The sequence below is a fragment of the Eubalaena glacialis genome, chromosome 6 (genome assembly GCF_028564815.1).
Source record: "Eubalaena glacialis isolate mEubGla1 chromosome 6, mEubGla1.1.hap2.+ XY, whole genome shotgun sequence".
NCBI classification, from domain to species: Eukaryota; Metazoa; Chordata; class Mammalia; order Artiodactyla; family Balaenidae; genus Eubalaena; species Eubalaena glacialis.
In genome coordinates this window covers 151,890,955-151,904,630 of record NC_083721.1, presented here as the reverse complement: position 1 = coordinate 151,904,630, position 13,676 = coordinate 151,890,955, and positions in this window count along the sequence as shown.

The window sequence follows — 13,676 nt, the reverse complement described above, 5'->3', positions numbered from 1 at the left end:
TGTAGTTATCGCAAATATGGACTAATTACAGGACAAACCCAAGGGCTGTTTTTTTGTGCAGGTTGCACACTAACTCACTGTGGGTAATGGCCCAGTCACTTAGAGCAGCATATAATTACTCAGCAGTTAGGACTTCCCTGGTGGTCCAGTGGTAAAGAATCCACCTTCCAATGCAGGGGACACTGGTTCGATCCCTGGTCAGGAAACTAAGATCCCACATGCTGCGGGGCAACTAAGCCGATTTGCCACAACTACTGAGCTCATGTGCCTCAACTAGAGCCCACGTGCTGCAAACTACAGAGTCCACACGCTCTGGAACCCGCGCGCCACAACTACAGAGCCCACGTGCCCTGGAGCCTGCACACCACAGATAGAGAAGAGAAAACCCGCACGCCACAACTAGAGAGAAGCCCACGCACCACAACGAAGAGCCCGCACACCGCAGTGAAAGATCCCACATGCTTCAACAAAGATCCCAAGTGCCACAACGAAGACCCGACACAGCCAAAAATAAATAAAATAAATAAATAAATAAAAAATAAATCTTTAAAAAAAAATACACTCAAAAAAAAATTACTCAGCATTTACAGCTAAGTCTTTTCTATGCTTTTGCCAAATAAAACCATGAAAATACTATAAGACTATAAGGCAAGCCAATGATTCAGAGAAAGCATAAGTGTTGTATGTACAGGTCACTTAGTGTCTGATTCAGAATGATTTTTGCTTTTAGTTGCACACATTTGTGTGGGAAAACTCCAGCCTGCTTAAGCTCTATCAAGCAGAAGCACTGCTCAACCTGCCCTTCACGTAAGAGGCTTGAGCTTGAAGACATCTTGCTAATGATAGTAGACTGTAGGAACTACTATTTTGTCTGCTCCACATACACACTTTCCTCTCTCCTTTCTTCTAGTAACAAACTCTCTCCAGCAGTCACAGGCTTGGGCATGTGACCCAAACAGGGTCGGTCAAGGGCAACATCCTCCTGACCCCAGTGATTGGTTCAGGGATGTGCACATATGGCCAATCAGAATCCTTCCCTGGGTTTACTGTATGAATGTTAGTAAAAGTCCATCTCCAATAAGAGAGAGTCAGCTGGCACATAGGAAGAACTAGTTTCATCGTTTGGGTCAGGCTTTTAGCTTCGGCATATGGGCAGGTTGCCAATCCAAATGACTTCTGACAAAAATTCTCGGTTAATTCAGACATGTGACTTAATTGCTCCTCCAAATAGTAGCCAGCAAAAAGTGGGTGGCAAAGTCAGCCGTCATGTGAACTCAGAAAAGACTTGACTTAGCTATACCACTGGACACAGTGATTAACATGAGAAGCAGAAATAAAGAGTAACTAAGAGTAAAGATTAATTGATCCACAGAAGAGAAGAATCTAGAACAGCACTATCCAACAGAAACTTCATGTAAGCCATGCATACAATTTTAAATCCTCTAGTAGCTATGTTTCCGAAAGTAAAAGGTGAAAATAATTTAAACAATTTATTTTATTTTATATAGCCAAATCTTATTTCGACTTGCAATCGATATTTTTAAATTATTAGTGAGACATTTTGCTTTCTTTTTTTAGTAGTAAGTCTTGAAATCCTGTGTGTATTTTATACTTACAGCTCATCTCAATTCAGACTAGCAGTATTCTATGTGCTCAATAAACACATGTGGCTGGTGGCTACCATATTGGATAGCGAAGCTCTAGAGAATAAGATATCCTAGTTTTTAACTTTTGCTGGCAGCTCCCTAATATCTCTTCGAGCTGGGAATCAGTGATTCCCCTAGATCCAAAGCTTCATTTACCAGCACAATACGTAGAAATTCCATCCTGGGTAATTTTTTTTGTTTTTTGTGGATTTTTTGTTGGTTGGTGGGTTTGTTGGTTGGGTTGTTTGTTTGTTTGTTTTTGGCTGCACTGCACAGCATGCAGGATCTTAGTTCCCCACCCAGGGGTCAAACCTGTGCCCCCTGCAGTGGAAGTGCAGATTCTTAACCACTGGACCACCAGGGAAGTCCCCAGCCTGGGTATTTTCAATGGCAAATTCAAGATTCCATGTGGGTGTGGATACATCCAAGTATGTAAGCCGAGAATCTGAAACACCTCATGTGGACGACAACACCTGCTCAGTGAAAATGTGACCACGGATCATCTATCCTGTACTTGCACCCAGTTGCTGAGCAACCCTCTTGGAGAAAAATTACGTAACTCGGAGCATTGGTACCATTACAAATTCAAGGCTTTAAACCTCAGATAGAAACTCAGTTCTACCGAGAAATTCTGTCCCTGGTCAATCCCCTTTCCCACTGTCCTCCACAGCTATTTCACACCTTCACCATTTTCCTTAAGCCCCTTACCTCGGCATTAGCCCCTCCTTCTGTCAATTTTCCATGCACAACCCTAACCTTCCTTCATAGAGAAATGGAAGCCTCATGTAAGAATTCCATTTCCCTACACTTGCTTCCTCCTTCAAACTTCAGACTTCGGCCTTTATCCATCCTTTTCTGCCTCTTGTCTAACTCCTGGCACCTCCCACCTTCTTCCGGGCTCGCTCCATCTACTATACCACTTCTTGCACATTCAGCCTTTCTTCTCTACTTTCTCCTTCTCTTCAGCATATAAACCTGTTCAAATTTCTATTGTATTGAAAATTATATACATCCAATTATTGCTATTGCTTGCTTTCTTTGCATCCTTTCAAAGCAATCTATCCTCCTTACTCCACGAAAACTGCCCTAAGATCATCAGATGCCTCTTCCTGGAAAACCCAAAAGAGTCTGCTCTGTCTTTGCTATTGTTTCGCAGCATTTGACCGAGTTGAATATGCTCTCTGTCTTGAACATCTTTCCACCATTCACTCCATGACACAATCACTCTCCTGGTTTCTTCCATTTCTGGCTACTCTTCACAATCTCTTTGCCGCTTTTTTTCCCCCTCTGCCTATTATTTAAATATTGTTGTTCCTTAAGTTTCAATCGTCTACCTCCTTGGTTTTCCAAGTGTGGTCTGTGAACCAGTAGCATCGTCATCATCTGGAGCTTGATGGAAATTCAGAATCTTGGGCCTTGCCCCAGGGCTTCTGAATCAGAATCTGCATTTTAACAAGATTCCCAGGTGATTTATGTGCACATTCAAGTTTGAGAAGTGCTGCTTTCCCCTGGTCTCTTCTTATTCTACACATTTCTCCGTGAGTCATCTCATCCGCTCTTATGACTTTCATCACTACCCACATACCAGTGACTCAGACGTGCATCTCCAGCCTGGCTCTCTTGTCTGAGCCCCTTGCATATATATAAAATTGCCGACAGGAGACTTCCCTGGTGGTGCAGTGGTTAAGACTCCATGCTCCCAATGCAGGGGGCCCAGGTTCGATCCCTGGCCAGGGAACTAGATTCCACATGCATGCCGCAAGTAGGAGTTCACATGCCACAACTAAGGAGCCCACCTGCCGCAACTAAGGAGCCTGTGTGCTGCAACTAAGGAGCCGGTGAGCCACAACTAAGGAGCCCTAGAGCTGCAACTAAAAGAGCCTGCCTGACACAACTAAGTAGCCATCAAGCCACAACTAAGGAGCCCTCGAGCTGCAACTAAAGGAGCCCACCTGCCGCAACTTAGACCTGGTGCAACCAAATAAATAAATAAATAAATATTTTTAAAAAAAATTTAGTATGACCCCACAGACAAATCTGATCCCACATGTTCAGATAAGGGGGAGATCATGAGAGAGGAGTAATCATAAAAGACCTCACCTTGGAGCTGGGGTTGAACTTGACCTGAGCCTATGAAAATGAGGAGGGCGGGGATTCAGATAAAGGAAAAGGGAAAGGATGTGTAAAGCACATTTATCTTTTTTTTAATTTTTAAAAATTTTTTATTGGAGTATAGTTGCTTTACAATGTTGTGTTAGTTTCTACTGTACAGCAAAGTGAATCAGCTATACGTATACATATATCCCCTCTTTTTTGGATTTCCTTCCCATTTAGGTCACCACAGAGCACTGAGTAGAGTTCCCTGTGCTATACAGTAGGTTCTCATTAGTTGTCTATTTTATACATAGTAGTGTGTATATGTCAATCCCAATCTCCCAATTCATCCCATCCCCCCTTTCCCCCTTGGTATCCATACGTTTGTTCTCTACGTCTGTGTCTCTATTTCTGCTTTGCAAATAAGATCATCTATACCAATTTTTTCAGATTCCACATATATGCGTTAATATACGATATGTATCTTTATAATTGATATGTAAGGCTTTCTCCCAAGACAGCCGTCTCCTGCCAGGGAATCTAAGGAAGTAGTGGTTCGGTGTTTCTTCAGCTGGTGTGAGAATTCCCCTAGATCTCTTAGTCTCTATCCTCTTCAAATTTTTCATTAATTGAACAGATGTTTACTGAGATCCTGCTATGTGTCAGGTACTGTTCTACATGCTGCAGATAAAGTAATGAAGAAAACGCAAAAATTGCTGCACTCACATTCTTGGTAGAAATTTTTTTTAATTCACTTATTTATTTTTTTGGCTGCATTGGGGTCTTCATTTCTGCACGCGGGCTTTCTCTAGTTGCGGTGAGTGTGGGCTACTCTTCGCGTGCTTCTCGTTGCAGTGGCTTCTCTTGTTGTAGAGCACGGGCTCTAGGTGCGCAGGCTTCAGTAGTTGTGGCATGCGGGCTCAGTAGTTGTGGCTCGCAGGCTCTAGAGCACAGGCTCAGTAGTTGTGGCGCACCGGCTTAGTTGCTCCACAGCATTTGGGATCTTCCCAGCCCAGGGCTTGAACCCGTGTCCCCTGCATTGGCAGGTGGATTCTTAACCACTGCACCACCAGGGAAGTTCCTTGGTAGAAATATTTATTTTCTCCTCTTAATGAGTCATTTAAAAAGAGACTATCATGCAAATCGAGTCCTTTAGTGATGAAGCTCCAGGGCTCAGGAAGTATCCCAAGACATCACATGAAATACTTTAAGGCAAAGGCCTTCTGTTGGTGAAACGTATGAGTAAGTGTCAATAGGCAAAGAAGGCCTGGACCCTTTATGTTCCCACTGGCCCTACGGAGAGGCTTGCGGCGATGACCTCCTGGCAGCCCGAAATGACTTATGCAGGTGTTCAGTGCTTATATATGCTAGACTCTGATATCACAAAGAGGAATAACATCTCTGTCCTCCAGTAGGGACAGGAGGTGAAGTGTGAATGGAACAGGGCAAATCCACCACCACATCTGAGAAAATTTTCCCAAGTAGATTACTAGGTTTATCAGTGTAAATAAAAACAGTGTGAAACATCCTGTTGTACCTCTTATTTTGTATAGATTTCACTTGTGATACATTCCCCATTGCTTGGATAGACTGATTAAAACCAGCACTAGAGTCCAAAGACCAAAAAAATTAACTAGTGACACACGCCCCCAAAAGTGAAGGTTAGTCTAGTAGAGTTCAGTTATGAGCAGAAAAATATTGATAACAAAACACTAAACCACAGAAAATACACAGTGGAATTATCAATTAACTGCAAACATGGAGTGTTTCTTTGACACTTTCATAAAGTGATATTTTCCTCAAATTCCAAAGATCATGCCCTTAAATATGTTTGATAATTGTAAAAGTCTGAACTGTAAGTCACCACACGTATCTTCACATTTCTCTTTTTATATTGTATTTTAGTGATGATAAAATAAAATAGGGGAGAAAAAAGTAGAGCTTTGATATCAGGCCTCTTACCTTTTCATTTGATTTCAATCTCATATTTCTAGAAATATACAATAGTGCCAAATAGCTTTCTTTATCTTGGGTTGGTTTTTCTGTATATAAGCGGTCATTGTAAAATTATTGCACCTCCTACATGGAGACTAAAATTCCAGACAACAGTTACTGACAAATTTATCTACAGTTCACTGATTCCTCAAAGAAAATGGGTTTTCTACACAGCTAAAATTAATTATCATTGTAACAGAAATCAGAATGCATCTGACAGCTGGAACAGAAAACACAGTGTGCTTTGCTTTCCTTTTTTATCATATCAGTAATTACATTCTCCAAAACCAATTTGTATCCTATAATCTTCCTAAAGAAATACTTACCCATGATACATACTTAACTGTGCAAAAGTCAGTCACAAAAATCTCCTGAACTGGAGGGATGCAGGTTTGGGCAGTGAGAGAAGGTATCAGGGAATGTTTTATCACCTCTTGCTTGCCCCAAGAATATGTAGGATCTGGGAAAGTGATGCTATGGTACCAGGCAGCCCAAGATGGGAAGTTTCAGGGTGTTTAAGTCAGTACTTCTGCCTAACAAGCCACCCAAAACTTGATGCCTCAAAACAGCAGCCATAACAGCAAGGTCCTACTGTAGAGAACAGGGAACTATATTCGGTATCCTATGATAAACCATAATGGAAAAGAATATTAAAAAAAGAGTATATATTATATATATATAACTGAATCACTTTGCTGTACAGCAGAAAGTAACACAACATTGTAAATCAACTGTACTTCAATTAAAAAAAAAAACAAACAGCATCCATGTATTACTCCCCACACATGTATGGGACAGCCAGGCTGTTTGTTGATGTGCGCACACTCCTGTCTGTAGGCAGCGGGCTGGTCAGCTGTGCACTGGGCAATCAGCAGTGGCTCCAGCAGAGATGCTCCTCCACATGGTCTTATCTTTCAGCCGGCTAGCCTGGGCTTGTTCTCATGTGGGTGGCAAGGAGAGAACAGAAGCGTGCAAAGCCCTTGATGACTGGGATTGGCCAAAGCAAGTCACCAGCCGGCCCAGGTTCAAGGGACAGGGAAATGGACTCAACCTGTTGATGAGAAGGTCTTCAACGTCACGTGGCAAAGGGCTAAAATACAAGGACAGAGAATTATTCAAGGGTCTTGGCCATAAGTCTAACATCCCTAGGAAACCCCTGGCTAGTCTCCTTAGGTGTTACATTTCCACCTGGCACATCCCTGGGGAACTGTTGTTGCTGAGACTTTATCTTACTGTGACCCTGTCTTGCAGTCGCCGTTACTGTCTAAAGGGCAAGTCGGAGGACACAGGGCCAAAGGGGGAGAGGAAGACACTACCTGTGTCCACAGGGCTTTACTGTCTCTCGACTCCCACCAATAATACACCCAAACCCTTGCTCTGGCCTCTCAGTGGGAGAAGTAAGCTTCCCTGCCCCTCACCTGTGGGACAGCCACGTGCCTTGCTTTGGCTGATGAGACGTGCCACCAGCAAAGATTTAAAATGTGCTTATGCATTAAGCTTACGCTATCGCACTTGGGCCATTGCCATGAGAAAAACATACCCCGGGAAGACACTGCCCCTTCAGCACAGTGCAAACCAGCCCGGATACCCCAGAGTACATGAGACAAAAATAAGTGCTTGTAGTTGTATGCAACTGAAATTGACTGAATTCTTGATAAACTGAATTAAGAGTAGATGAAGTTGATTTACAATGTTGTGCCAGTCTCTGCTGTACAGCAAAGTGACTCAGTTATCCACATATACACATTCTTTTTTTTCATATTCTTTTCCATTATGGTTTATCCGAGGACACTGGATATAGTTCCCTGTGCTCTACAGTAGGACCTTGTTGTTTATCCATTTCTAAATGTAATAGTTTGCATCTAGCACCTTCATAAAAAGACTCACCATTATTTATTTATTTATTTATTTATTTATTTTTGGTTGCGTTGGGTCTTCGTTGCTGCGTGCAAGGGCTACTCTTCATTGCGGTGTGTGGGCTTATTGCAGTGGCTTCTCTTGTTGCAAAGCACAGGCTCTAGGCGCACGGGCTTCAGTAGTTGTGGCGTGCGGGCTCAGTAGTTGTGGCTGGCGGGCTCCAGAGCGCAGGCTCAGTAGTTGTGGCGCATGGGCTTAGTTGCTCCGCCACATGTGGGATCTTCCCGGACCAGGACTCGAACCCCTGTCCCATGCATTGGCAGGTGGATTCTTAACCACTGCGCCACCAGGGAAGTCCCAAGACTCACCATTATTAAATTTGCCTTTTTTGATTAAAAAAAAAAGAGTGGATGAAGAGGTAAGGAGGAGAACAGGAATTCTGAAGGCAGGAAACCAGCAAAGAGGTGATGGAATCATCATCTTTAATACAGGTTTATTCAACACATGAATTTTCTGAGAGAAATCATGCAGAGTCGTTTTTACTCACTGAATGTTACAAGCATTAATCCAAGAGCATCTTTTCTATCTGTGTGTGTGTGTGTGTGTGTGTGTGTGTGTGTACTTCTTGTTTAATGATAGGCACTGGTTGTGACTAATCATTAAGAGAAAACTTTGTATTATTTTTGTAAGCATAACAGGATACATTGGTGTTTGCTAAAGAAATGTCCCATATTCCCCCATCTGTGAAATGGAGATTAACATGTTAAGATGCCTCAAAGGGTTTTGTTTTCTGGGATTTTTTTTTTCCCTGAAGAATAATGGAAAAGATAACTGAAAAAATGTATGGAAATACAAAGCGGTATAAACACTAAATAATAATTACTTGTGAGAATTGAAATGAGAATTGCTTTGCCAAGAATCTTGAGTTAGATTATAGTTCCATTATTTGCGAGGAACAGCTAATGAGAATCCTCATTAAAATTTCTCGTTTTCTACCGACTGACTCTTTACCAGGTCGAAATTATTAGCAAATCCCTATCAAGCATTGTGAAACAGAAAGATATTCAAGGCAAGCAGCATAATCTCCTTTTGGGACACGGCTGACTAGCGTTGTCAGAAGTCACCTAGCCATGGCAGAAAGACATGGCACTTCCAGTTAGGGAGGAAAACAATCATCCCCCAGCAGATAAAGCTTCACAAGGGCACTAGAGCCTCTAGTTAGTTAGCTGGACCGCTAACTGATGTGCTATTTGTACTACTACCATTCCAGAAGACTTATTGCTGGTTTACGCCTGCACACCAGTAATAATAATAACAATAATAACAGCTACTACTTATTGAGCAACAAGTATGTGTCAGGAACTTTATATAAATTAGCTTATCCTGACATCGATCATGTCCAGTTCTTTATATATAATAGATGCCAACACACATGTGCTTAATAAATGAATGAATGTTTCTAAGTACTATTAGCTCCTTAACTCCTTCTTACAGATAGGAAACTTAAATAACTTGGGTGGTAAATGACAGAGCCACAGTGTAAAAAAAAAACCTTTTCTGAACCCAAAGCCTAGTCTCTTTCTATTACATCTTCAGTGTAGACACGAAGAACAGAATGGAAACGAACAGAATCCCTGCTCTTTACACATTTCTGGTCTCAACCCGGTAGAGACATTACCTGCCGCATCCCGAGTCGGGCTGACCGTCCTGCAAGGTCAGGTGGAGAGGTGTGGCCTAGATCACGTGACTTTCTCTACCCCTCTCTCCCATGCCTCTGAGGCTGTGCTCTCCGGATATCAGAGAAAAGTATCCTGGTGCTTCCAAGCAAAGAGTCCGCCCAGTAGGGCTCCCAACTTCACCCCTGCCCTAGTTCTTCTCATTGCTCTACCGCCCCGCGAAAGTAATGACCTGCCCTTGTACCCCCTGTTCTACAAAGATGCCCTGTTCCTTGCTGCAGGAAAACACACGGGTAAGTCTGGGCTTCCAGGATCCCTTAATTTTCTTGTCCAATTTTCCTCTTATCTACCGGACAGAACACCACCACCCCTGACCCCCACCAGGTCCCACTCATATCACCACGTGCCTCTCTGGTGTTTACTAGGGTATCCTGAGCATAAAGTTTGAAGCCAGAAATCCCAGCTCTGCCATTTACTCACTGACTTTGAGAATGTCTCAGGATCATCTAAGCCTTCGTTTTCTCATCTATAAAGTGGGGACAAATCTAAACAGAAAAAAAAAAAAACTTTAGAGCAGGCCTTTTATAGCTCACCAAAATTATCATTAATCCAGGTACTTCAGATAGAATATCATAACAAGTTGGGGTGAAGAAGAGTGAGTTTTTAAAATTTTATTGAGATATAGTTGATTTACAATGTGTTAATTTCTTCTGTACAGCAAAGTGATTCAGTTATACATACATATATTCTTTTTTTTTTTTTTTACTTTTTAAAATTTATTTATTTATTTATTTATTATTGGGTGTGTTGGGTCTTCATTTCTGTGTGAGGGCTTTCTCTAGTTGTGGCAAGCGGGGGCCACTCTTCATCGCGGTGCGCGGGCCTCTCACTGTCTCGGCCTCTTGTTGCGGAGCACAGGTTCCAGACACGCAGGCTCAGTAGTTGTGGCTCACGGGCCCATTTGCTCTGCGGCATGTGGGATCTTTCCAGACCAGGGCTCGAACCCGTGTCCCCTGCATTGGCAGGCAGATTCTCAACCACTGCGCCACCAGGGAAGCCCTATATATTCTTCTTCATATTCTTTTCCATTATGGTTTGTCACAGGATGTTGAATATAGTTCCCTGTGCTGTACAGTAGGACCTTGTTGTTTATCCATTCTCTATATAACAGTTTGCATCTACTAACCCCAAACTCCCAACACTTCCCTCCCCCACCCCTTCCCCTTTGTTAACCACAAGTCTGTTCCCTATCTATATCTGTGAGTCTGTATTTGTTTTGTAGATATGTTGATTTGTATCATATTTCAGATTCCACATATAAGTGATATCATATGGTATTTCTCTTTCTCTTTCTGACTTACTTTGCTTAGTATGATAATCTCCAGGTCCAAACATGTTGTTGCAAATGGCATTATTTCATTCTTTTTGATGGCTGAGTAGTATTCCATTGTATATATGTACCACATAAGAAGAGTGATTTTATGTGAGGGATGTTCTCTATGACCAAAGACCGTAGTCCCTAGGACCCTGCCTGATCCCCCTTCAACATTAGCCTTGAATCATAGCTCTGAAAAGAGGCAGACACAATGAAAGGTCAGAGGGCAAGGATTCTTGTTTGGTTCACTGGTATGTCCCAAGGACCTGGCACATAGTCAGTGCTCAATAAATATCTGTTGAATGAATGAATGGAGAAATTGCCATAAATGACTAAACTTCGAGCAATTCCACCCACTGAGGAAGTAATCGACTTAGTGGTTTCAAGCAGTGGTTTAGGTATCTGATGGATTTGAGTGTCAGTTCTTGATCTGCATCTTATTATGTGAGCTTGGCCAGGAGTTAAGTTTTCCTAGGCCTGAGTTTCATTATCTGAAAATGGATATAATAATAGCACCTATTTTCTTAAGGGTCATTTGAAGGATTAAATGAGATAATACTGGAAAACATTTAACACAGTGCCTGGCACACAGACTAATTGCCAAGAGGAAGAAAAACAAAAAATTGGGTGAGGGGGTAGTCACGTGAGCCAGAGGCCTTTTGGCTCATGGGATGCATTTGTGTTCTGTTTACAAGGATAAGTGACAGAAATTCAGTCATTCATTCAGCAAGTATCAATATGTTTTAGGCACTTTCTCTGTGCCAGACACTGATGCAGGCACATGGGATGCTTCAGTGAACAAAACAAAGCACCCTAGGGCTTCCCTGGTGGCGCAGTGGTTAAGAATCCGCCTGCCAATGCAGGGGAAATGGGTTTGAGCCCTGGTCCGGGAAGATCCCACATGCTGCAGAGCAGCTAAGCCCATGCGCCACAACTACTGAGCCTGCACTCTAGAGCCCGTGAGCCACAACTACTGAGCCTGTGTGCCACAACTACTGAGCCTGTGCTCTAGAGCCCACGAGCCACAACTACTGAGCCTGTGCTCTAGAGCCCACGAGCCACAACTACTGAGCCTGTGTGCCACAACTACTGAAGCCCATGCGCCTAGAGCCCGTGCTCCGCAACAAGAGAAACCACTGCAATGGGAAGCCCGCACACCGCAATGAAGAGAAGCCCCGACTCACTGCAACTAGAGAAAGCCCACGCACAGCAACAAAGACCCAATACAGCCAAAAATAAATATAAATAAATAAATAAAATAAATCTATAAGAAAAAAAACCCAAAGTACCCTACCACCAGGAAACTTCCTTTCTGGCAGGAAACAATATATAAGTACCAGACAACTAAGTAAATTATAAGGTATGTTAGGCGGTGACTAATACCTTGGAAAATTAAGAAGTTGAGCAGGGTGAGTAGCAGTGTGGATCAGTAGTGTGGAAGTAGGAGGCAGAATGCACTTTTTTTTATTTTTATGTTCTACTGGAGTATAGTCGATGAATATTAAGCGAGGCAAGTCAGACAAAGATCACATGACATCGCTTACGTGTGGAATCTAAAGCAGTGATACAAATGAACTTGTCTACAAAACAGAAACAGACTCACAGACTTGGAGAACGAACTAGGGTTTCCAGGGGGGGAGCAGGGGGGCGGGGGATACATTGGGAGATTGGGATCGACATGTATACACCGCTATATTTAAAATGGATAAGCAACAAGGACCTACGGTATAGCACAGGGAACGCTGCTCAATACTCAGAATGCAATATTTAAAAAGAGTGATTAGGCTGGGGATTCTTGAGAAGGTGACATTTGAGCAAAGGCTTGAAGAAGGTGAGAGAATTGGTCGCGCATCTGGGAGAAGAGCGCTCACGGTAAAAAGAACAGCCAGTGCAGAGGCCCTATGAAGGGATATGACAGGTGCACTTAAAGAACTGCAAAAAGATAAGCAAGGCTGGAGCAGAGTTAGCAGAAGTGGTGTAGATTCTTTAGAAGCTTGTGAACCATTGCAAGGACTTCAATACTTACTCTGAAAGGTTTTGAGCTAAGGAGTTGTGCCATGGATTTGTTTCTAAAGGGATTATTCTGGCTGTTGAGTTGAGAACAGGTGGTAGGGAAGCAAGTACCGAGTCAGGGAGACTGACTAAAAGGCTACTACAGTGATGTAGACGGGAGAGGGTGGTGATGTGGACCAGGGTAGTAGGAGCCTGGGAGATGACAGGAAGTGGGTAGATTCCAGACACAGTAAGTCCCCTACCTACAAACCTTCAAGTTGAGAACTGTCAAAGATGCGAACGTGGGTTTGCATGTCCAATCACGTAAGTTAGTTCATGTGTCTGGCGTACATTGTCACGTGCGTGCATCCTCTACAAGTGGTTGTGCTTTTGTGTATTTTACTGTTTAGCACTGTATACAGTACAGTAGTACAGTATCTTTATTTCAAGCCCAGGATGTCCAGAAGCAAGCGTAAAAGCAGCGGTGATGTAGCTGGTACTGCTAGGAAGTGCCAAGCAATAACAATGGAAACAGAAGTGAAAATAATTGAGAGAGTGGAGCGAGCAAAAAGATGGTAGACGTCGCTCATTCTTATAACATTGAACTCCTTGCCATGCAACACGAGGAGCTTACTAATGAAGACCTGATGGAATCGGATCTTCATCCAGCGAAAGGATGAAGAGAGACAAGAGGAAGAAGAAGTAACTGAAGAACCGAAGGGATTCACGATGCAGGAAATGGCAGGGGATTTTCTTTATTTGAGGAGGCACTGTTAGTTTTTGAGGCACAGGATGCAAATGTAGAACGGTCCACGAAGGTTGCAGCAGCTGCTCAGAATGCAATCCAGTGCTACCATGTCATCTATGACGAGAAAAAAAGAGCTACTACCCAGACATCACTGGATCGTTTTTTCAAGAGGGTGGATAGAATTGAATCCAGCAAGGAACGAGATCCTGTGCCATCAGCGTCAGGTGTGAGTGAAATTGCAGCTTGCCCTCCATCTCCTATTGCTGACGATCCTTCAGCTCTACCATCTCCCA